The 24,671-nt window shown below is 40.7% G+C and overlaps 1 protein-coding gene across 2 annotated transcripts in view; it reads left to right on the top strand.

Annotated features, from left to right (window-relative positions):
• The first annotated feature begins 14,511 nt into the window (after positions 1-14,511).
• The window catches only part of RARB (retinoic acid receptor beta), a 330,118-nt gene continuing 319,958 nt past the window's right edge, over positions 14,512-24,671 (top strand). Inside the window, exons 1-2 of one of the 2 annotated variants that reach the window (XM_054059052.1) lie at positions 14,512-14,552; positions 24,560-24,654. The gene's annotated coding sequence lies outside the window, so the exon portion shown is untranslated. The remainder of the gene's footprint in view (positions 14,553-24,559; positions 24,655-24,671) is intronic. The other variant, XM_054059053.1, reaches the window with a different exon arrangement.

Raw genomic sequence — 24,671 nt, 5'->3', positions numbered from 1 at the left:
GAACACCACTGGATTCAGTCCTAGCAGCCTGAGTGAGTCTAAAAGTTTATAAGATGATCAGTTACATATTCATCTTAACTCACTAACAGTAGACCTCTTTCTAACGGATTGTTGACGAGACTTTATTCATAAAATTATTTTGTAGTTAAAAGTAAAATGGATTGAGAACCAAACTTTCTTTAGAAACTAGCACTTTTAGTTAAACAGGAAATAATTTATTAGCAAAAAGTTCAAAAGTTGGGAACGATTTGTGAAATAAAAAAAATAAATCATAATTTAGTAATTTGAGGCCTTGCCTCTATTTCCCACTGTGAGCTGGGTAACTCCTATGCTACGTCAAAGCAAGATACTGCTAATAATAAATATAAAAGTAGTAGTCCAGGGAGCTGACAGATCCAAGTTACTCAAGCTTAATGTTCATAAAGACCTGGAGAAAATATGGCAGTTTTTCCAATAACTTTTCTTTAGACAGAATATTTTTATTTTTTATTATTTTTAATAAACTGTCTAAATTTTTGAAGGAGTTATGGCAAAATTGCTCTCCCTGACTATCCCTGACGTCTCTGTGGGCAGTCCTAGCTGAGAAGCCTACAGTTATACAGGAATGGAGAAAGCCTTCCCTGCCTGTTCTGTCAAAAAAGCCTTATTCAGTAGCTTGCCTATTTCAGTGTTCAAAGAACTTCATTATCAAAAGTCTGTTTTCTTCATAAATGCTAAACTCAGTAAGTGAAAAACAAATGTCGTTTCCTTAAAAATTTAAAGAGTCTGACAAGTGTAGTGAGCCAAGAATAATCCAATAATGTTAGATCCCAGGTGAATGTATAATTGGATGCAGTTCATCACTGTGCCTGTCAACTTTTTTTCTCATAAGAATGCAGTAGAAGAAAACCTGTTAGTTTTCTGAATGAGTGAGCAGTAGCCTTGTAAAATATGTGTAACTGCTTGCATACACAGAGGAGTAAATATACACAGCATTCATGCATATGCTTTTGTCATATGTTTGCACACCTGTGACTGTAGAATGAAAATAAAGCTCTGTTATATTCCAGGCTCAAAATTAATGCACAGCACTGATAATAAATATATTGAATCTAAAATACCATCACAAGAAGAATTAAATTCTTGCAGAATGCATGGGTAAAATTATTAGATCTTTCCTGCTTTGTCAGTTGGTAACCTACCTGCTTTTGACTGTTTCCTTGAGCAATGAGGAATTCTCAGTATAGAATCCATGCACCTGTAGCAGGTATTTTGCTCTTTCTTTTCCTGTTTATTTTGAGAGACTGGATGTGTATTTGTGCTCAGATATTTGAAAAATGCCAATGCCCTGCATTAACCCATGAACCAAATACTGAGTGCAAAAGGAATTTCCTACAAATGTGGTATATGATGAATACTTGGCTCTGATCTCACAGGAACACTTTGAATAGAAAACTCAGAAGTACTGGAATTCAATTATTATGATAGTTCAATTAACCTCTATTGAACAGATGTAGAAATTATACCTAATTATACACGTAGCTGACTTCAGACGTGGACCTCTGCCCACCAAGGACTAATCTAAGATCACCAAATTCATTTCACTTCAGACCTTGGCTCTGAGAAATGAGTACTACAGTAAGTGATTTCACCATTAAATATCCCTCTAGCACCATAATCGCTCTAAAAGTCTGTTCAGTGCTCAACTTTATACTAAAAAACTTAATGTGATATCCCCAAGTGCTATCACAGAAATTCTAAACGAAAGGTCACTGATAAAAGGGGATGAACTTTGCTGAATATTGCTGTAAGCCTACCTCGCTTTGGCTTCACAGAGTAATTAATGCTCCAATGCAGTAATTGTACCTCCAATTTTAATACATCTTGATGACTAGAAAATGTTTTGAATTTGTTCCTTTGCACAAGGCTGTATTTTGAGAATCAAAGTGGTATATATAGTATGAAACGTTGCTCCACAAGATGGCAATTTCTATCTACCCATAAAGTATATACTTTTATGATCCAGCAAGTTCCCTAACTTATAATAGTCTTTTCTTTACACAGACAAAACAAAGCTTTATAGCCAATTCTACACTCTTGTATTCTATGAAAGTATTACCTGCATTGTCTGTGCAGTGTCATTTGTATTGCTTTCATATTAAGACTAAGGAAGAAAAAATGAGAGCAGAGTTTACGGGGAGTGACTTTCTCTCCCAAATATATTTGGGTTTACCACTGTCTTACTTTTCTCACGTAGGTGCCATTGCACAGGGAGAAGAGTCTTTTCTGTTTCTCCATGAGATTTGTTTCTGTTTCTACCCGTTGTTGAGATTGACTGTCCTGATCTTCCTGCTTTCCCTTAGTTATTTTTATGAATATCCTCATTTTCTTACAGCAGCTGGTTTCCGAAGGGAGTCTGTGGGTTGGCATCCAGTGAAAATATCCCTAAATATTCAGTACTGTGTTCTGAGTAAAAAAGGTATTAACCACTTTGATGTAACTTCTTGAATCCCTTTTGACGGGGAAAACTTTGTCATGTACCTGGACTCCTCATCAGGTGCTCACTCACTTATCTAACTTTTCTTCCTAACATTCTAGTAAATTGCCATCATTGGATGGAGCATATTCCCATGGAAATTACACTGGAGATGGAAATTCTCCATTTTATTCTGGACCTGTGCATCTTGGATTTCCAGTGGCTGTAACATTTAGTTGCTGATGACCATAGCTTTCCCACTTTTGAGGTAACTTTCTTATTTTGGATTCCTTTGGCAAGTATGATTTTACTTAGGTAAGCAAACCAACAAACAGGATGGGGATGGAGAGTCAAATATTCTTCTGTGACAATAGTGTATCTAGTTCTTCCTTAGAGCTGCCATTATTGTATTGGTAAGTGAATCTAGTCCCAAAGGTAAAATCAATTACTTTTTATGAGACAAAGTGTTTATCTTGAGCTAGAGAAAGGAAAATATAGGTACGCTGCCTAAATTTATACTATTGGTGTAGAGTTATGGGTAAATTAGTATACTTCAAGAGTTAATATAAAACTGAAATGTTTTCCAGTGTTTTCTGCTGTGCAGTCATCATTTTAATGAGATAGTGTCGGCTGGGCCATTTTCTTTTTTATTTGTGACCACACCTCACCCTTCACCCACATTTATGACAGGATAATAAGCCAGTGGAAAGCCAAGCAATTCCAGTTTTTGAATACTGGGAAGTATTTAATGTAATTATAGCTTATTTTAAAGCAACTAACAGCTTGGAAATATGGGAAAACTGCAGAGTGGATAACTACTTGAATACTGCTGCTATGATTGTTTTTCCCATAATGTATCTCTCTTAAATAACAAAACTTCATTATTGGCATGATAATCCAGTAAGACATTAAACTTCAAGCCTGTTAACAGGGAAGATATTGTCTCATGTTATATATAAGCTACAGCTCATGCATTACATTTCATAATTTACAATTATTGTCTTCTATTGTCTACAAGCAATTACATTTACAGTAAGCAGGTTGTAGCAACAGTATTAAGGCAGCTTTGCTTCCTATAAACTTGTGTCCTACATCTTCTCCAAATTCAATTCCATTAACAAATCCCTCTCCTGTTGTACCTGTAGTTGCTTCTCCTTCATCCTATTGCCTTCCACTACAACATCCTCTTATTCTCTTCAGATCGTTAACTCACCTCCTGCAAAATCTCCCTGATCTACTCACCAGACCATCAGCTCCTGCCTGTGCCCCCCACCTACACTTTATTTATGCTGCCAGGTGAAGAAAAGTCTGCAAGGACTGGCCAGCACTTGCTTGGCTGGGTAGTGAGCATGTGTAACCCTAGATCCCACATAGGCTTCTTCTTGCTTTGGTGGCAGCACCAGCACATTCTCTGTACTCCACCAAGGCACTAATTGCATACGACTTGTAACAAAATACCTTTCAGACTTCTGACAAATAGAATTGCAGATGGCCAATGGATTAAAAAAAATAATGTAGAAGGTGTACTGACAAAAAGATATTGCAGCGATGACAGCGTATGTGGAGAAAAACTGAGTTAAAAGTGACTTTCACCGTTGTAAATTAGGACGTGAAAGTTGAAAAGGGGGAGGCGTAGTACTTTTTATTTTTTTTCCTTATTTTTCAGATGTAATGAAAACTTAAAATATCCAGTGTGGTCAAGATCTGTTTCCCGAAAGACTCATGACTGCATATTGCCTGCCTTCCTCCCTGGAAATTTAGGATATACACTTCTGAAATTTTACCATTTTTTTCTCAGCACATTGCTGATAAAAAATCCAGAGACGTTTTCTCTTGTGTGAAATAAATCCAAATGGAGAAGACAATACTACTAAATGAAAAAAATAGCATTTCCCATTAATTCGCAGATGTAAAAAATCCACGACAGTGGAGCTCTTGCAGACCTGAAGTGATTTGGTTGGTTGAACGTTCTGAGAATTTTGTGGCTGCTTGGACTAAAACACACTGTGGGAGGGCAGAGGAAATGCTGGTTGCACAGTCCAGAACTTTCAAATGCAAAGGGACAAATATTCAAATAACCTATATGCACCCATTATTTTGTTTTAATCTCCTAGAAAATACATACACATTCTCTCTCTCCTATACACAAAAATACACTTTATGCAGACACATCAGTTACTGTTGCAACTGGACTTTTTGAGGGCAAATGCATATCATAAAAGCCATTTTCATATGTGGCACTTCTTTTACTAGCATAGTCTCAGCAGAGACCCGGGATTGAATAATGATAGAATAAGGTGGAAATTGAAGTGCCTTTATATTCAAAATGGTGTTCACTCATCCTTGGGCAGAGTTGAACCATGGCAAACTCAAAGGAGCATGCACTGCTGGTAGTACTGTGACTGCTTGTAGATAAATACAGGACTTCTGTTTCAGATGCTTGCTACCTAGCAGAGTCCAAACAAAAGGAAAATGTCATCATGACACGCAAGTTTTTCTGCCACTGCAAGACTTCAAAATGTTACACTATTTCCTCATGTCTGACTTTAACACAAACATTATTCTATGTAATCTATATCATGTTTTTATTGCAGAAGCTGCTGTATTGCAAACATGTCCCTCTGAGGGCAACAGAGATATATTTAAGTAGGGTAAAAAATAACCTTCGATAAAGCATGAGAGCAATGGAAATTTTCCATTATATATTAAACATAATCATAGTAAATAATAAATTCCTTTAAACTGTTCTAAGACCAAAGACCAGTCAGGTCAGGACCTTCCTCTACTATGGTCTGTGAAAGCATTTAGCAAATAACTGTTGTTTTCCCAAAGACTTAAGTAGGTGAACCAGTCAGTTGTGGGAAAAGGAGAAGGACATAATGCCACAGAAAGAACTAGATTACTGGGAGATAGTAACAACAACTTCCAACCTTATCAAAATAGTTCTTTATCATATTTGCAAGCCAAGTGTTAAAAGTTAATGTTTGTGCTTGGACATTGTCAAGTAAACAAGTCTCAGACTTACCTTGTGAGCATATCGAAATTAAAGAAGTAAATAACTCCTTTAAATAAAAACCTGTCTTGTGTATAAATAATTCCAAGAAGTGTTTTTCATACTTAGAAATACTGATGACATTTTAAACAAAACTTCACTCAGATCATAAATGCCAATGATGCTATATTACGACTGGCCACAAAGAGAGAGAAGGTTGGTCTTAGTATGTTGTGCATTCCTGGGTCTGGGGTTCAGTTTAATTTAAACGGTGCCTTGATGATTATACTATTTGCTTTCAGCTTATTCAGATTATTTTCTGCAGAAGAGGCACTGATATTTTGTCTCTGTCAACGGAAAGGCCAGGCAATGCCACGGTACAGAACAATAGCAACCAGTAAAAGAACACAGTGGAAGAATGTTCACTTAAAATGGAAATGTGAGTTAAGTAGAGCAATGACAAAACCTACCAGGGAACCAGATGTTAGGGTTAAAATGAGGAAATGCCCGGTAAAGGAAGCTCTCCCCCTGCTGGCCCCCGCCAGACAGAAGGGGTCATGGAGGTGGTGGTCCCCATTCCTTCCCGCTTCATTTTCACTCCTAAATATGATTCAATGGAATTTTCATATTACTCATTATAGAAAGAGATAGCAGAACACTCCACAAGAAATATATGGAGAGATATATATGCAAGAAATACATGGATATATATGGATGAAACTCGGTAACGCTTACCGAGTCTAGCTGTCAGAGAGCTGTTTTCCTAAATTAGGAAGGCGTATTTTATGCCCATAGCAATAAGTTTGTTTCTTCCTTTATTTGCACAAAACCCAAACACAGTTGGAAAAGTACTACAGCATAAATAATAATAAATATCAACTGTGTTTATGACAACCCAGAAGGCAGACTGAAGGCTTGATGTAAAACTTTTAATTAGAAGAGTGACCTCATTGGGTTGAATGGAACAGTGACAGCCAGGATTTGCAAACCTCCTCGGAGTAACTGTTGTCCCTATACATCATCCTTTCTTTTTTTAATATGCTGTTCCATGTGACTAAGAAAGCAGTCAAAGGTTGACATAGATAAATAGCTATGCTTTATCCTCCACAGATAAACAATTATGCCTAAGGTCTCAATTACAGACACCCTAGTTGTGTTCTTGTTTGTTTGCTTCCTTTCTTGTTTGTATTGTTTTGGAGATAATTATTTCCAAATAAGCATAAAAGAATGAAATATTTAAGATTCAATGAAAAGATGGCCAGAAAGAATCTAGAGGCTCAGTGTAAAATTTACTCCAGGTTAGGGATGTTGCAGGCTTGCCATGACATAGGTGTACAGTGCCATTATCAGATGCCCTAGGGTATCTCCTAATTCCTCTTCAGCAGGAGACTGGAAAGCTATGTTTCAGCTCATGAATCGTGCCCTGTTGTTCAGCAGAGTCCACAGGACTGCTTACAAATGTAGAGCACATTCTCTGATGAAACAAAAACTGGTGGCAGCAATAGATCTATGGTATGTTTACCAGTTGAGCATCTGCTTAATCTTTTCTTCAACCAATGTCACCCACTTACAGCTCATCCAAGAATACATTGGAGGACAATAGAATTACAGGTTCAATTACCACTCCTTATTCTTTATTACATTAAATATTGGTTGCTAACATGTAAGACCCTAGGGAAGGTAGGTGCATTGTGTGCACCTATTCATCAATCAACTTGTACAAGATCGTAAAAAGTAACTGCTAAAATAAGTCACCTAAAAATATTCTTCCATATTGTACTCCACACTGTTCACTGAAGGAGTTAAGTTATAGGAATGTCATTTCAAAAGTAATTGCAGGATTGAGTATCTGCCTTAGAGACTGAATTCAGGAAGCAAAGCCAGGGAGAAGTATGCTGAGATACTGCAAATAAGAACTTCTACATGTGTCGGTAGGACTTAACTTTTTTTCTATTTTTTATATATATTAAAAAGGCATATATATTGAAAAACTGACACATTTATTAAGACACATTTATAAAGACACATATCCCTATGGCTGTTTGCACTGATTATTATAGCTTTTTCCTCCATTTAGTTTTACATGAACTCTAAACCAGCAACACAAGTTTCAAAATTGTAGAATCTCCTAGAAAATCAGGGAATCCACCATCTACATTTTTTTTTTTTTGAAAGCTGTAGTCATTCCCAGGGCTCTACTTTTAGATGGACTAAAATTATGCAGGAATACAAAGTCCATAATTTGTGGGCCAGGCCCATTATTTGGAAGCATACTATGCTGAAAACTTCTGCTTTTTTAAGCCCTCCTCTAGACTCAGTCTTCCAGTATTTAGTTGCATAGTGGTAACTTTCTGATCTTTTCTTAGATGGACAGATTATTCTCATTTTTTGTTTGTTTGGGGGTTTTGGGTGTAGTGTAGTGGCTTTTTGGTTACCTTGTGTTTGGCATGCTCACATCTGACTTGCATTTTGGTCCATATTTTGAAATACTGTCACATGTCACTGACATAAAAGTCTTTTGCGTCTGGCACCTGTGCAGGTGCAAAGGTCCTTGCCAATTTTTGACAAATATGAAAGTTTCTCAGGAAGCACGAGTCCAGAAATAATTTTATCAGAAGAGTAATGGATTGTTGAGGGCTGAGTGGTATTACATAAAAAGATGACACAAGGACCTTTGTAACACAGATTTGTTGTTCTTCTGTGATCAGAACCCTAAGCATGGCCCACCACATGATTTACATAGTACATCCCTTCCATTACTTGCAGGATAACACTAGTTCATGCTTGTCTGAAGATGTCTAAAGCTTTGACTTACAACAGCTATTCAGAGTCACCTGCCAGAACACACAGCTTGCTGGGCCAAACTGCAACACTATGATTCATCAGTGTACGTGCAACTGTCCCCAGTCTGTCATCCCTTAGCGGCTGGGCTACAAAAAACATTTGAGAAGCATACTTTGCTTCTATCAACATACTATCAGCAAAACTTATTTCTACTCATTGCTTCTGAAAACACCTTTTTGATGGTGCTTTGTAAAGGTGTAGGCAGCATAGTCCGTGTACTCCATGAATTCCACACCTACCATGATCAACCTTAAGGATCTCTAAGGAATTAAGGGTCCCTGTTGTTTAATTTTTGTTTAATTTGTGACCCCTAAATAACACTGATCTGTGCCTACTTGATGGATTAATTCCTTCAAGAGAAGATCTAGCAGAAATCTTGGAGGAATTACATGTTATTATAAATATATGGGATGAAATCAGAAATACAAACACAGCTTTATTTAGACATCTGTCTTTCCATAACTTATTTTTTCATTTTCTAAATCCAAATCAAGGTTTTTCCTTATTAGCTAAGTCCATACTACTTTAGCCAGATCTCTTGTATTTCATTTGCCTCCACATTTGCAAGTATTTTTCTGCCCCGTACAATTTTTTTCTGTAATTTAGGTTCCATTTCATTATCACTTGTTATATGCCAAGGTGACATGATTTCTTGCATACTGACGTTGCCTTCTGCAATTTTACAACCCAACTCCCTAAAGACCTTTACAACCTTTTCCACTCCCATGTTCTTCATACTGTCTTACCAGTACACTTCCTACCTGATACTCCCTGCCAATCCATCCTGGGGACAACCTCATGAAGTAGTTCTTTAAACAAAATGCACCTAATTATCTCTCCCAATCTTCTCATTATCATTGAAGAAAGCTCTCAAGTAACAAATGGGTTAGCTCTTCTAATGCATTCCTTCCTTGTCTTTTGCATGCCCTTATTAAGTCATTACCTAGCTCAGTAGAGGAGGTTTTACAATATCAATTATAGTGGTTGGATTTTTCATTAGCTTTATTTTTTTACTTCCTTTATCAAGCATTCAGAAGGCACGGCACCCATGTGTTGCTTAGTTCAATTCCCAAGGAGATAATCGAAGACCAGCTGACGCACAGAAGCCTAAAGGAGTCCCAGCTGAATATTTGTAGCTGCAGATGCTCCTGTAGCCTCAGCTGACACCATCAGTTATTACTGCATGACGGTCTGATTGTACCACAGCTTTATTTCTCATCTCCAAAGGTAAAATCTCATCTCCAAAGGTAAAATCTCATCTCTGTTACCCAGTAAGCACAGCAGAGACAAAGTTTGTGTTCTAAACTCTACTCACAGACTCCATGCTCTTTCTTACCAGTATCTGGTAGGAAAAAAGTATCAGTATTGCTAGGGATTGAGTTATGATTATTAATACCTTGGGATCCATGTCATGTCCTTAGGTGAGTGCCGGCTGTTGCAAAACCTGTTCATTTAAGTGTGCAGAAATTTCCCCCCAAGCTTAGTGGGATTCTGAATTTCTCTTGTCTGCTGGCTGACGTTTCAAATCCTGCAGGACGCCTCTCCTTCCTTTCAGCCCATGATGCTTTTCATTAAGGAAAGTAATTTTAGAATCTGAATCTCAAGCATTTTGCATTTTTATACGAGCTGATGTCTCCAGACCTTACAACAGCAGATATCTGGGAGGCCCTTCAGTTTGTTCTAATAGCTATTGATGCTGGCCCTTGCGGATCAGCACATCCTGCTTCCCCTGGTAAAGCCTCCTTCTCCATAGGCAATTCTTTTTCAGATAGACATCATTGCCTCCATATAGCCAACAAATGTTATTCAGCTTGGTATCTGCCAGGCAATCAAGACTCTCTGTCTGATTTCTTAAGTCTATGTCAAGTAACTCAGCGCAGAAACTCCTCTAGTTTTTCATTCAGTTAATTAGCAGTCTCTCCCAGTGTGTGTCTGTATGTGAGGTTGGCAATTAACAGCTGCTAGTTTTAAGAAGACCCTAATTTCTGCTTTCACATTTGTAAATATATAAATACATCTGTTGTAGCCTTATCCATCATGTTATTGACCTTCACCAGCAGATTGTGAAGCTCTCTATGTTAAATTGTCCTCCAGTATTTTTTTTTCCCCCATGAAAGATTTGGTTGGGTTTTGCCTAGTTTCCTTTTTACTGCTGAATTCATATATGGTACAGAAGTTGTGAAGGGATCTCCTGAGCAATAAGTAGGGAAATTGATGATAGACTCCTTAAGGTACACAAGTACAAATTCTCCTTCCTATAGTACAAACTCTTTTTTCTGACACAAGAGGCTAGGATTTTGAAGATGCATTTGGTCACAGGACTCAGCATACTCTTTGCTGCTATCTCAGAAATGTTGCTTTGGTTCAGAGCACGCTGAAATGTTTTGTTTTAATTATTTATTTTTTTTATTTTTAATCCCACATAACTTTTCTAAAAATAAATCTGAGCAGTACGCCTGGAAATTTGCTAGTGGTAGAAAAAATGATAAATAGAATTTGACCAGAAAATCTACTACTTTCAACGTCTTCCCTTCACTCAGTTTTCCTTCTTCTTTACAGTCTAAAGGAAGAGTCTGTCTGATCTTTCCTGATTTATAGAGAAAACAAGAGAATCTTGAATAGAATTTACATAAAATATTCAATCCCCTCCTATGAGGTATAGTCATTTTACTTGAAGATGGGAGACAGGTATGAAAGGATTATCCAGGGTTCTTTCAATGATTTAAGAAAAGTCTGCCCTACATAACAGGGTAGTTAGCCTTTTTGCTGCTTAAACTGGAGGATATAAAAGAAAAAGTACCCATTGAGCCTTAGGAAGCCAGGAATTATGAGCAGTTCCAGTGGAGAGCAGATAAAGAATCAATAAAATGTTCCAGAAGTTCCTCCAAGCTGTGAGAGGAAGGAAACTTGAGTGGAGGAAAAAAAAAAAGGGACATAATGTCAAACCTCTGACTGGAGCCCAAATGACAGCAACATTGATTTCAGACTCTTCTGATCTCTAAACCTACCTTCTTAATGGCAGAGAGAATTAATGGAATGGGAAAACCAGAAGAAGTGCTACACTAAGGGAAGGAGTCACACTTGGAATTAGGCCACACATGCCCAACTTATACTTAACCCCACAGCTGCTGCACCTCCTGACAGTCTGCAGCACAGAGGAGACCAAAGTGCTGTGTTGTGCAGAATGTTGTTCATGGGTGATGGTGGTCAGCCCACAGCATTCCTGGTACCATTTCATCCCCATTTGGGCTTGCAAGACCTCTGCCTTCAGATCTCGATTTCCTTCCTTAGCTCCAAGTGACCACCAGGAATAAAGGTCTTCCAGGATACCCCAGGACTAGTGTGCAAGGTCAGTGCTGAAGCTGCTGTCTGATTAATGGCAGGGCTGACCTCCTGAACTGCAGGAAGGCCGTTTTGGAGAGTGCGACGCACAGAAGGCAGCGTAGGTGGCCTAGCTTTGTCAAAGGCTCCACACCTTGGCAGTGAAACAAGCAAAGTGGGAAAGGTGGCTTTAGGCATTTTAAATAAAAAAGAACAGTGTCGGAGCTTTGAAAACTGATTAAGCAAGTAGAATGCAGAGCTGAGTCACTCCGCATTTGTCTCTCTGTGTGCATGTGTGCATATATAGATACATATTTTTGCAAGCGTGTGCGTGTGTTTGAATAAGGATATGGAAAAAAAGAGGTACATGGTTCCAAAAGCCACTGTGATAACGAATTGTGAACTGAAGCTGTCATACCATATGAAACAGAACCAGAGAAAACATCACGATGTAGTCACAGATATTTTAAAACTTCTCTTCAGTGTTCCGCTTACATTTGGAGGCATTAAATCTGACATCCTTTACAGCTTTTTTTTTTTTTCTGAAATCAACATTACTCTTTTGAAGAAACATTTGATGAAAATGCAAAAATTCTTGGCTAACAAAGATCTCATTTTTTTATCTCTCAAAGCCGTATCATTCAGCTTCATGCAGTGACAAAACCGCTGATGTTCTTTTGAATAAAAGAAGGATTAGGAAGAATAAAATGCACAACACCGGACTGGTTGAGAAAAGGTTCAAGTATGATACAGCCTTCTGCAGAGCTTCACCTTGTGGATCACAGCTGACACTGTTCTTGTCTTTACTTCTGGGGAGTTCAGAGAGATGCCAAGTCCAGCTCCCCCGTATTGAGTTTTTCATAGAAGTTGCAGTAAAAAGGACACTGCAAATAGAATGCTGCTGAGTGAATGATCAAATTTTATTTTATTTATTTATTTTTGTTATTACAGCCAGATGTTGCCTCAGGAAGTTGAAACAAGGAGTCAGGAACTGACAGCTTAATAATTAAATTGGGAAAGTTGGCAGGCCTCCTGCTACTTCCTCTAATACGTAGCATCTATGAATGAAAGTGTGCAGTATCCCAGTGGCTCTCCTTCCGAACTGCCTCATCTATTACTGGGTAATGATTTTCCGTCGAGGCAACAGCAAAGCACAAGGCCTATTACACCAGCTACATAAAGTTAAAAAGACATTATGAATAAAACGTTCACCATGGCTTTTACCAACATTTCTACACAAGACTGCCTAACGCTGACATGTGTTTATTACGCATAATAATGTTTACATAATTCTTCCCTGAGCTCATTACAGCTGTCAAAAATATGAACAGAGTGTATTTTTGCCCATCTTTATCTCTGGAAGACTTTGCAGTCACTAATACTTAATACTTAAAAGAGGCTTATAAGAATGACGGGGAGAAACTTTTTATCAGGGACTGCAGTAATAGCCCATCGGCCCAGCCTGTTCAGATCTCTTTGCAGAGCCTCCCTACCCTCAAGCAGATCCACACTTCCTTCCAGCTTAGTGTCTTCTGCAAACCTGCTAAGGGTGCACTCAATCCCTTCATCCAGGTCATTGACAAAGATAATAAACAGGACTGGACCCAGCACTGAGTCCTGCGAGGCACCACTTGAGACCGGCCTCCAGCTGGAGTTAACTCCATTTACCACAACTCTTTGGGCCCGGCCATCCAACCAGTTTTCCACCCAGAAGACTGTGCGCCTGTCCAGGCCAGAGGCTGACAGTTTCCTGAGCAGAATGCTGTGAGAAACTGCGTAAAAGGCTTTACTGAAATCCAACAAGACTACATCCACAGTCTTTCGCTCATCCAGTAAATGGGTCACCTTGTCATAGAAGGTGATCATGTTAGTTTGGCAGCACCTTCCAAACCAAACTATTCTGTGATTCTATGATTCAATGTTTCTATGATTCAATGCGGGTCCTGCACTTGAGACACAACAACCCTGTGCAGCGCTACAGACTATGGAAAGAGTGGCTAGAAAGCTGCCTGGAGGAGAAAGACCGGAGGGTGTTGGTTGACAGCTGACTGAACATGAGCCAGCAGTGTGCCCAGGGGGCCAATGGTGTCTTGGCGTGTATCAGAAAGTGCGTGACCAGCAGGTCCAGGGAGGTTATTCTCCCTCTGTACTCGGCACTGGTGCAACCGCACCACGAATACTGTGTTCAATTCTGGGCCCCTCTCTCCAAGAAGGATGTTGAGGCTCTGGAGTGTGTCCAGAGAAGAGCAACAAAGCTGGTGAGGGGGCTGGAGAACAAGTCTTACGAGCAGCAGCTGAGGGAACTGGAGTTGTTTAGCCTGGAGAAGAGGAGGCTGAGGGGAAACCTTATTGCTCTCTACAACTACCTGAAAGGAGGTTGTGGAGAGGAGGGATCTGGCCTTCTCCCAAGTGACGGGTGATAGGACAAGGGGGAATGGCCTCAAGCTGCGCCAGGGGAGGTTCATAATGGATATCAGGAAAATATTTTTCACAGAAAGGGTCATCGGGCACTGTCAGAGGCTGCCCAGGGAGGTGGTGGAGTCTCCATCCTGGAGGTATTTAAAAGACGGGCAGACGAGGTGCTCGGGGACATGGTTTAGTGGCAGATAGGAATGGTTGGACTCGATGATCCAAGAGGTCTTTTCCAACCTGGTGATTCTCTGATTCCATGGAGCACTGCTGCGGCAGAGCGCGGGGCTGCAGCCCGCCCCGTGCCCCGGGCGCTGCGCACAGCGAGGGACGGGACGCTCACCCCCCGCCCCGCCTGTCCCCGCCGCTCGCACCTGCCCGGGCGGCGCAGGGGGCGCCGCGGTGCCGCTGCCCCGAGGCGGGGGCGCAGAGCCCGGCGGCCCCGCCAGGGGGCGGGGCGGGGCGGGGCGGGGGGTCCGGGCGCCGCTGCCGCTCGCGGCTGGCGCTGTCGGGGCGGCGGAGCGGGCGGAGGTAACGCAGCGGCGGGAGGGCGCGGTGCGGGGATGCGGAGGGGAGCCCGGGCGGGGCGCGGGGCTGCGGCGCGGGCGGGATCGTCTTCTTCACCTCTCCGAGCGGCTGTGGCGTCGCGTGGGTGCGTTTATCCCTTCTGCTTGGCAGACAAAAGCGCGCCCGAGACGTCGCGTGGGAGTTGATCCCATCGCTCCCAAGTCGCCGAAGTGCGCTCGGGACCCCGGCGGCGGAGCACGGTTTGCCGCCGGGCGCTTAAAGGATAGCGATTTGGGCGGCAAAAAAAACCCCTATAAAAACATAGAATGGTTTGGGTTGGAGGGACCTTAAAATCGCTCGGTTCCGCTCGGGGTTTGCGGATTTGCTTGGAAAAAGCCGGTGGGTCTCACAGCGCTTGCGGGAAAAAGTGATGGGGAGCGCGAATCCAGCGGTGGAGCGCGCTGCCGGCAGGGGTTCCTGCGCACTGGGAGCGCGGCGGGCACGGGATACCGCGCAGCCCGCTCCCGCCTGCCCCTCCGCGCCTGCCGAGCGGTTATTTACTTAAATAACTCGGGACGTGACCGGGAAGGCGTGCGAGGCTGGCTTTTCGGCTCCTCATGGAAGTGAAATTCAGTTTCCCAACTCCGTCTTGCCTTGCCGAGGGGTTCTGATGGGACTGGGTGGCCGGGAGGGCTGTGACTGGAGCTGGGGTCAGCAGCTGGTGGGGATGGTTGGACTCGGTGAGCTCAGAGGTCTTTTCCAACCTGGTAATTCCATGATTCTGTGTTTCCATGATTCTTTGATTATTTGATTCAGTGGTCCTTTGATTCTGTGATTCCTTGAATATTTGATTCCGTGATTCTATGATCCCATTATCCTTTGATTAAGTGATTATTTGATTCAGTGATTCTAGGATTTCATGATTCTTTGATTCAGTGATTATTTGATTACGTGATTCTATGATTCTGTGATTCACCACTAGGCTATGAGGGGGTCTGCGGGGTTCCTGTGGGTCACCAGTGTGTTTTTAACAAACACCATGTGAGGACTCTCTGTGTCTCTCTCCATATGTATAGTGTAGGCTCCAACACAAGGACATGATTATTTGATTCCATGTTTCTTTGATTCCGTGATTCTGTGATTCCGTGATTCTACGATTCACCGCTAGGCTGCAAGGGGGTCTGTGAGGTCCCCGTGGGTCACTAGTGTGTGTTTAACAAACACCATGTGAGGGCTCTCTGTGTCTCTCTCTGCGCGTGTAGTGCAGGCTCCGACACGAGGATGCAACGTGAATGCTGTTTATACTGTTTTGACATCTTCTAGTGGTGCCCTCTTGTTTGTATTTAGAGTGACAGCTTGGTCATTTGAGTCCATAGCAGAATTTTGCTGGTTTCAATAGTGTAGATGTTTTGCCTGTGGCTGAGACTTGCTTAATAGCATTTTAGTGAGCTAGGCGTAACATAAAATACAAGGGCTAAATAATTGGCAATATATTTAATCCATAAAGCAGTCTAACTTCGCACTTTGAAGAGAGACAGGAAATAATAGCATGGATTCTGAAAAGAAAATATTTAATGGAGCAACACAAAATATTACAGTCCGAGGACTATGCTGGATCCAAAGAATGCCAACTAGGACAGTACAGTAACAGCTTAAGGAGAGGGAATTTGCTGAGGCTGCTCTTTGGCTCTTACCTTTTTAAGAGTTCTTCTGAGGAAGTTTAGCAAGCATAGGTTAATTATATATGACACTGCAGTTAACTGAAGGAATTGAATATCTAGTGCAAGAGCTTGTGCATATGGGAGAAGCTGAGTTAACGAGAAGTGCTCTTAATGTAAATTTAGACCACTTGTGTCATTGTGGTTGAAGTTCCTATGTGGACATGACTTCTTTGCAGTTCTGGTTATGTAATTTGGGTAGGAGTGGAAGCAAAACTGAAAAAAAAAATGCTCTTAAAATTAGAGCACTGAGAATTGGTGTGTGTTTGTTTTGTTTTTAACCAAGAAAGCTGGTTTTGATTTAAAATATTAATTCAATCTTTCCTTTGTGAACCAATCCCTGGATAAGAGCTTGATGTGTCAGCATTGGTCTGCATCTGATTTAGTAATCAGAGAAGACTGATCCTCAGTCTTTTCATGTTGGTAAGCTTCCAGTGAAATACGTTTTGCTAGATGAAGAGTTGCAGGATTTGTCCTTGTATAGTAGTCTCACAGCGTTAATAAAGACTCTCATTTACTAGTATAAGATCTGCCTCAGCCCGAATTGTCAGGATTCTGTGACTAAGCGAGTCTCTGAAGAGTGCAAAGGCTGGCTTCAAAGCAGGTGGCCGCATTTCGGGATACATAGTGTCTTCTCTGATTATGTTCTGCACCGTCTTGCAAAATTGAGAGGTCTTGCAGACCACTTGGGTTTTCAGGCTAACTCACCTCAAAAAAGGCATAGTAAAGCATATCTGTTACGCTTGAAAATCAGGTTTGCTCGAGGTGGGAGGGGTGACACCACCGATGGCTGCATCACCATCATGCCTTTTTGCTTTTCTGCTGAAGTAGTTTTGTCTGTATCTATAGTAAAAGTGGTTTCTATTGATGCAAGGATACTAGGTCGTTTCAGGGGTTATAAGTCTCAAGTGTGGGCCAGGTGTAGAAGGCTCAGTATTCTCACATATCCACATTTCTGTAGAATGAAATGAATTATTCTAGCAAATTCCCGGTTATGTGGCACACACAGGTGAGTACAGTAGGAGTTTGAACCAGATGTGCCTAAAAGGGATCTCCTTTTTTCACACTTATCTGTCTGTATGGACACGATGGGAGAGCATGTAGCATAAACAAAGTCCCCATTGACTTTCGTGGATTTACACATGCAGAATCAGAGTTGGAAGCAGGTTCAAACAGGTTTGTGCTAATGCTTCTATTTCTTATGTGAAACACCAGTATTTTTAAGACAAAGATCTAATTTTCCACTACTTGGCACCCCAGGGCTATCAGCAAGGATCTGAAAAGCTGCTCCTTCTCAATGGGATGTGATACAAAGTCCAGCCAGTGTCACCCAACTGTTGTGGGCAGTTATGGTGTGCTTTTGTCATGGTGGAAGTTCCTTCTGACACTTCTCAGCTGAAAATTTATTCATGAAGCATTAATATGTTCTTGCCTGAATAATAACTTGCTGTTTCAACAGTGTCTTGTAGAACTGAATTCTATAAGCCATCTGCATTAGATCTGTTGTCTTTCAGTATCATTGACTCTCATTGTTTATATATTAGGAGGAGACAATAGTTAGTGAAATTCCCTAATATAGCTTAGCTGATCTTAATTACAGTAATGGAATCTATTACATAGCGTATTGTAACTGCAAACTGTTGTTAAAGCTTAGGCAAGAGTTAGGTGAAAAATTATGTCAAATTGTTCTTCATAAGTTGTGTTCTAATTAAAAATTCAGTATTAGCATAGTGGGAGACGATCTTTTAGTCTCGAGATACCGATGAAATGGGAGCTAAATTGCATTTCCCTCCTTCAAAACTATGTGCAGTATTCCATTTGCTACAATAGTGGGAAGTCTTTAAGAGTTGAAGAGTCATTTAACTTTTTATTCTCTGTAATCTGTACTTTAGTTGGTATTCAAGGTAGATAGATTGGAAAATGCTGAACGTGTAGAAAGTACAGACATAAAAAAACAGAATTGGGCCCACTGGGAAGAAGCCAAATGGTTATGAAATACAGGGAAGTGTAGAGAGTTTGTAGAATAGATATTTACCTGTAAGGAATACTTTTTTTTAGGAGCCACTCACGTTAGTGAAAGCAAAAAGAACTTCATTTTATTAAATATTTATTTACTTTGTTGAAGTAATACTTTGGAGATTTTGGATTTATTTTCTACACCAGCCTGATTTTCTCTAGTGTTCACCTCTTATATCCTGACACAGTGAGCTTATTATTGTCAGCTTGGATTACTGCCATATATATTTTTGTAGTGCTTTATAGCAAGTCTGTAGGGCAATAGACCCTACCATATCACGTGTCTAATTTATGACTCTATTTTTCAGCAGTTACAGCAAGTCTGCTGATCAGAATAAAAGTTATTTGGATATAATTAAAATATGCTGATATTAATGACGTGATGAAATGCCTATGAGATCATTTGGTTTCCCTTTTCACTATTTTCTTTTGCCTATTTTTGTTTTTAATATAGAGTGCAAGCTGTTGCTAATTAGCGTGGCGCTCTGAAAGTGGTCTCTATATAAGCTAAATGGAGGGGAGAGAATGAAGGGGGGGGAAACCAAGCTGAAATCTGGAGAAGTAGAGGTGCCAGTCTTGGAGGTTTGTAAAAGCTTTGCACATAGAGTGGGGTTTGTTAGGCAAGTGATGGCAAAGCCTTTCCAGATCGTGTGTAAAACTTCAGACCAGAGCTGAATCCTGTGTGGATGCATGCGTTTATGCTGGGTGCAGGCAGAGGGGCCTCTCTTGGGAGAGGCTCTCATTTCTCTTTCTTACTTGTGCAGTACTATGGCATGTCTCCTGTTTAGAAGGGTGGCATATGGAGCTGATAGACGGCAATGTGGGGCTGGAACCACCTTCATTTCCAGGGTTCCAGCAGGTTTGCTGGAGAAGTGCTGTTGACACCATGCAACATCTCTGGTGTGTTTGCCATGGCATTTCTCTCATGGATGTGGAATATTACAGACACCCATGTCTACAACTGATATTAAATTGCTGAAGACTTACTTGCTTTGGTCGTGTCTGTAACATGCAGAATTCTGCTTACGTTTCCTATGCAATGTGCAAAAATGAATGAACATTTGTGTATATGTATAAATATTTCCATGTCTGTTGCTCTGTCTTAAAATGTGTGCAGGAGTGGAACTTCTGCAGCTGCCAAGGGGGCAGGTTTTGAACTTGCACAGCATAACCTTAAGGTCCAGGACAGCTGATTGTTGTTGGGGCATTTGGCAATAGTGATTCTGGAGGTTTTAGCTCTTATCTAGGCAGATATGAAAAAGCTGCTCCCTGCGGCGGCAATAGTAATAGCAAAGTAAGAGAATACAAGCTTTAAATAAATGATAAATTGAATCTTTATTAAACCCATTCTTCCATATGGGGAGCATGCTATGAAGTTGTATAGAAAGCTGCCTTCTTTCGCTCTCTGGATTAAACTTGATTCACCCCCTGCGTGGGCATGTTTTGTACAGCCAGACAAGGAACATGGTTCTCAGTAGCTCAGGACAGGTAACACATCTTCCTTTTCTCACATATTCTTGTTCTTGTTTCTGCTTTGACCTATGTCTAGATTTGCCACAAATGCTTTGGAATTAATGCTGTCAAGTGAGTGGCATGTACTGCTCGTTTCATCAAAGTAATGCAAAAATGCTTCGGTGAAGTGTCTCAAAATAATGATTAGAAATTGTTTTTCTTTAAGAGAGGGTATTTTAGCCCTCTCTTATTTGGTACATGCAAATGTTTTAACATTAGGTACTATTTGGAAATTTAATTTCGCAAAAATCTTAGAAGTAACTAAGAAGAAGATCCCATTCTTTAAAGCTTTCCATCTAGAGTTCAAAGAAAAGTCAAAGGAAGTTTCAGATCATATGTCTTTTATTTTTTCTGGAGTCAACTGCAGTAAGTTGAATAGCTACAATCTAAATTGAATTTTCTTCAAATATAGATAGGTCCTTGTTTGGTCACTGTAAAAAATGCTGTTCCGGAGTGAGCTATGTTTAGGCGGTCTTAGACACCTCTCATGAACAGTGATCATGACGCAACAGCTTAACTCATTTCAGAAAAGCTGTATTTGGAAGAAACTATGAGAGTGGTGAGACACTGGAACCAGTCACCCAGAGAAGTTGTGGATGCTTCGTTATTGGAAGTGTTCAAAGTCAGGTTAGGCAGAGCTCTGAGCAGCCCAATATAGCAAAAGATGTCCCTACCCGTGGTAGAGAGGTTGGACTAGATGATTTTTAAAGATCCCTTCCAACCCAAACCATGCTATGATTCTATGAATCAGTGCATTCTCCCATTGAATCCTTTGTGCTGCTCCTCTGAGGTCACCCTCAGAAGAACTTGCTTTGAGATCAGAAAGTAGGATAGCCAGACAGTGCTGCTCTGTGGGTCAGGGGACCTGTGAGGCAGTTCTGTGTGATCAAGGTGGAATATGTGAACAGCTTTGGTACATTTTCATAAAAAGAGTTTGAAGAGTTTTAACTCGGAGCAACCACTTTCTTTTAGCCATCGGTATATATTTTGACTAAAATATTTGCCTTTAAAAATTTGTCAGAAAAAGAAATGGAGTTCTTTTCAGATTTACTGATTGGCAAGTTTACTGCCTAAGATACAGGATATTGCCATCCTTTCTCATACTGCATTTGGGATGACCTCTGTGCCTGAAAGATCATGCCCCACTCCTTTTCTTTGTAAGTTTTTCACAAAGAATATTAGCTACAACATTCACTTCTTGTTCGTATTATGATATTACCCCAGGGATATTTAGTGTCCACCCGCATCACTTGCTTTATTCTATCCTCTTATTCTTAGGGTAGGTGAGTTGTAGGAATAAAAGTGTATAGTGAGTAAAAACCAGCATTGAATTGGGAGTCAGCAGTGTGCTCTTGCAGCGATGGAGACTAATGGTGTGCTGAGTTGTATTAGCAAGAGTGTGACTGCCTATTTGAGGAGTGACTGTTGCTGTTGATGAGGCTGTTCCTGGAATGAAGTTGTATCCAGGCTTTGGCCCCCAGTGTGAGAAAGGTAGGGACAAACTGAGAGGGCCCAGTGAAGAGCTGCCTGGATGTTTGGGGACTGGAGCACGTGGCATACAAGTAGATGGTGAGGGGGTCTTGGTTTGCCCAGCCTGGAGATTAGGAAATGGAGTTCAATTGCTGCCTTCTGTTTCCTGGTGCAGTGTTACGGAACAGTGAGTGATGCTCTTCTCTGGGATGTACAGATAAAGGAGTGAGTGATGCTCCTCTCTGGGATGTACAGATAAAGGATGAAGTGCAGTTGTCACAAATTGACATGGGGAAATTCTGATGGGACATAAAGGAAAAAATTATCAATGAAAATGGTTGAACTGTGACCCGGTATCTGTGGAAGTTGCAGGATTTGCCCTTGGAGATTTAAAAACTTGACTGGACAAGACTGAACAACTTAGATCTAACTTTGTAATCGACACTGCTTTGACTGTGAATTGGAGGACATGGCCTCTAGAGGTCCTTTCCAGCCTAAATTATTCTGATTCTGTAAAAAGATTTCCCACAGAGACAATAAGTATCGCAAGAGTTATGCTAGATAGTCTTTTTAATTACATTCTTAGAAGGGAAGAGCTATTTGTTTGTGGGATCAGAGGCGCCCTTTGTGTAGCACTCGTGGCTAGAGTAATTTAGAATAAAAATGATTTTGTAAAACACATGTGCAAAATGAACAAGTTTTAACTGTCTGTGGGGCAGAGTGCTTCTGCACTGTGCTGCTGCCGTGAGTAGTCGTGATCTGGCTGCCATCTGCTGAAAATAGCTCTGACAAATAAGTGTAAGGCAGGCCAAGGGTTACTCTTTGCTGGGCTTCACTGTGGTAATTGTGGGTGAGTTCTTCACATGTCTGGGAAGGTATGTAATGCATACTACATTTGAAATGGCTGTTACAGTTTGGTGACATAAAAGTGGGGTTTATTTTTTTTTCTTGTGATAGAGTGACTAATGAAGCTCTTTAAGATTGGTTGTTGACACGTCCTTTGGATGTGATGTGATGAGAGTACTCTTTGTTGATAAAGTGGCTCACCTTTAGTTGTGGCATCATGTTTGACCATATCTGTTTTGTAATACACGACTTGCATATAAGATGTGCTGTTTTTCTCAAAGAGTCATTTCGTATGTCTCAGAACTAACTTTGTGCTAGGGCAGACAAAACATCAGCAGTTATTGTTATATTGGGAGATGTGTGAGGTCGTAGTGACATCACCAGAAATTCCCATAGATTTGGCCATAAGATTTCAGTTTTTCCTTGAATTAGTGATGACCAAATAATCCGTTTTGTGATTTATAATTCCACCAGTACTATTCATTCAAGCAGCATTTCACTGAAATAATGTGAACTGTGTACGTTGATGCCTGTATGTTCAGATTGGAAAATTCAGGAGCAGAGAACAAGTTTATTTGGTTTGTATGCACACAGACATACGGAATGCTTACTTGTGGGAGAAGGAAGGAGCAATGTATCCACAGTAACCCCCTTGCTCGCCCCCCAAAACAATTATGTTTTTTGGGTTTGTTTTTTTTTTTTTTGCAAATGACGTTAAATGCCTTTTACCAGTAGTTGAGTTAAATATGCTAGCTATGATTCAGGCTTACAAGCTGAGACTCTTTGACAGTCTTTCTGAAAAGCTGAATGAAACTCTGTGTGCGTATGTGTGTATGACTATAACCTGCAGCAGCATAAGTAGATGCCATCAATCCAGGCTGCTGTGTTTTCTGTGTGGGCCAGACTGAGTGTGGCCTTTCTGCAGAGGTACAATGGACTCGTATAAAAGCTTGAATGATTGCTGTTGGTGCTCTGTAGGATGAATAGAGTTCAGTGGCTTTTCTCTCCGGGGGCTGCCTACTGCCTACCTGTACAGACCACGGGGTGGGAATCAAGGAGGCATGTTAAGGAGAACAGGCTGTTGCTGAAGAGGGTGTCAGGCAGGAGATACTCTATTTTGTACTCCCAGCAGGGAAGGGAAGCTGTAGCGTTTTGCTCCAGCCCTTACCTTCTAGTCCTGCTTTTGTCTTTAATATTCTTTACTATTTATTTATTCATTTAAGCATTGAGATTCAAGCTTTTCAACTCTTGGGTCATTTTGGAAGACTGACTTAGAGTGACTTACTAATCAAAAAATAAAGCAATTTTGAACCCCTTTTAGAGGCTCCATGTATTTAAATCATACTTAGGATGTGTTTTCAAGCACTGTACGCATATAAAAGGAAAACGATTTCTTTAATTTTCAAATGAAAGCTGAAGTGGATGATTTGTTGTTGAGGAAGCATAAGAAAAAGGCCAAATATCACTAGATTCAGACCAGTAATATAGGGGCAGCTCTGCCGGCTCTAGCAAGATTGCAGTATGGAAATAGCTTTGCTGATAGATCTGCTGTTTTGTACAAAATCAATCTGGGCATTTGGGTTAGATTTTACAACCAATTTCAACAATTTTAGGTATATATCTTCAATTTAGAGTGTTTCCTAATTTGGTAATCCCGTAGAGAAGTGTTTTCAAAATAATAATAGGAGTACTGAGGGCTGGACAGGCAGAGCACTTTGGTAGTTCAATGCTTGTTTTTTTAGTGCTGCTGATGTGAAAGAGAAATAAGAATTGTCTTCTGTGGCTGCAGTTTCTGCAGTCTGATAGAATCTGTCTGAAATCAGGCAATTCTCTGTTGAGGATTTAAAAAGGGCACTACAGAGCAATCCCTTTTTCCTCTCTTGACTTCTTTCTCTCTTGTCCTGCTTTTGTTATTGGGCAGGGGCAGGTTGACAGAAACAGTGCCTAGTTGGATAAAAAGGATTGGTAAAGGTCACATTATTGGCATTTCCCATTTTTAAAGGGGGGGGTGTAGAATTTTATTGTGTTGATGGCTCAACTGCAGAGATATTTCAGGTTTTTTTGCTTTTCCCAAAGTCAAGTTAAGTAAACTGGGGAAGCTTCTTGTGTGCCCTCAGTGTTGGTGCAAATGCAGTTGACCTTGGAATTCCCTTGTCTGCTTACAGGGAATTCTGACATGGGCACTTACTTCTTCCTTGGGCTGGAGCTGAGGTGGAGAATTAGTGTGGAAATTAATGGGGGTTTTCTGTGGGAAGAGGAAGAAAGAAAGCGTGTTGCAAACCTGAGACACCCACATTCAAAGACTTTTGTGAAGCAATGCTCTGCTTTTGATTCCTCATTTATGGATATTGGAGGTGGCATTAATATCTTCCTTGATTTTGCCCTGAATATCATTGTTCTGATGAGTTATGTTTGCCTTACCCCTTCAAAACTTAATTTTGTAACTGTTCTTCCCCCTCATTCTTCCAGGATGTCAAACTGACCTAGGTCCATGAAGACTACCCTTGTGCCAAGCTCTCTCTGTCTTGCCTCTGGTTCTCAGGAGCAAAGGTACAGTTATGGGGGTAAGTTATAATCCACT

The sequence above is a fragment of the Cuculus canorus genome, chromosome 2 (genome assembly GCF_017976375.1).
Source record: "Cuculus canorus isolate bCucCan1 chromosome 2, bCucCan1.pri, whole genome shotgun sequence".
In the NCBI taxonomy this organism is placed as follows: domain Eukaryota; kingdom Metazoa; phylum Chordata; class Aves; order Cuculiformes; family Cuculidae; genus Cuculus; species Cuculus canorus.
Note: the sequence above shows the minus strand (reverse complement) of the source record. Positions and strands in the feature narration are given on the sequence as shown.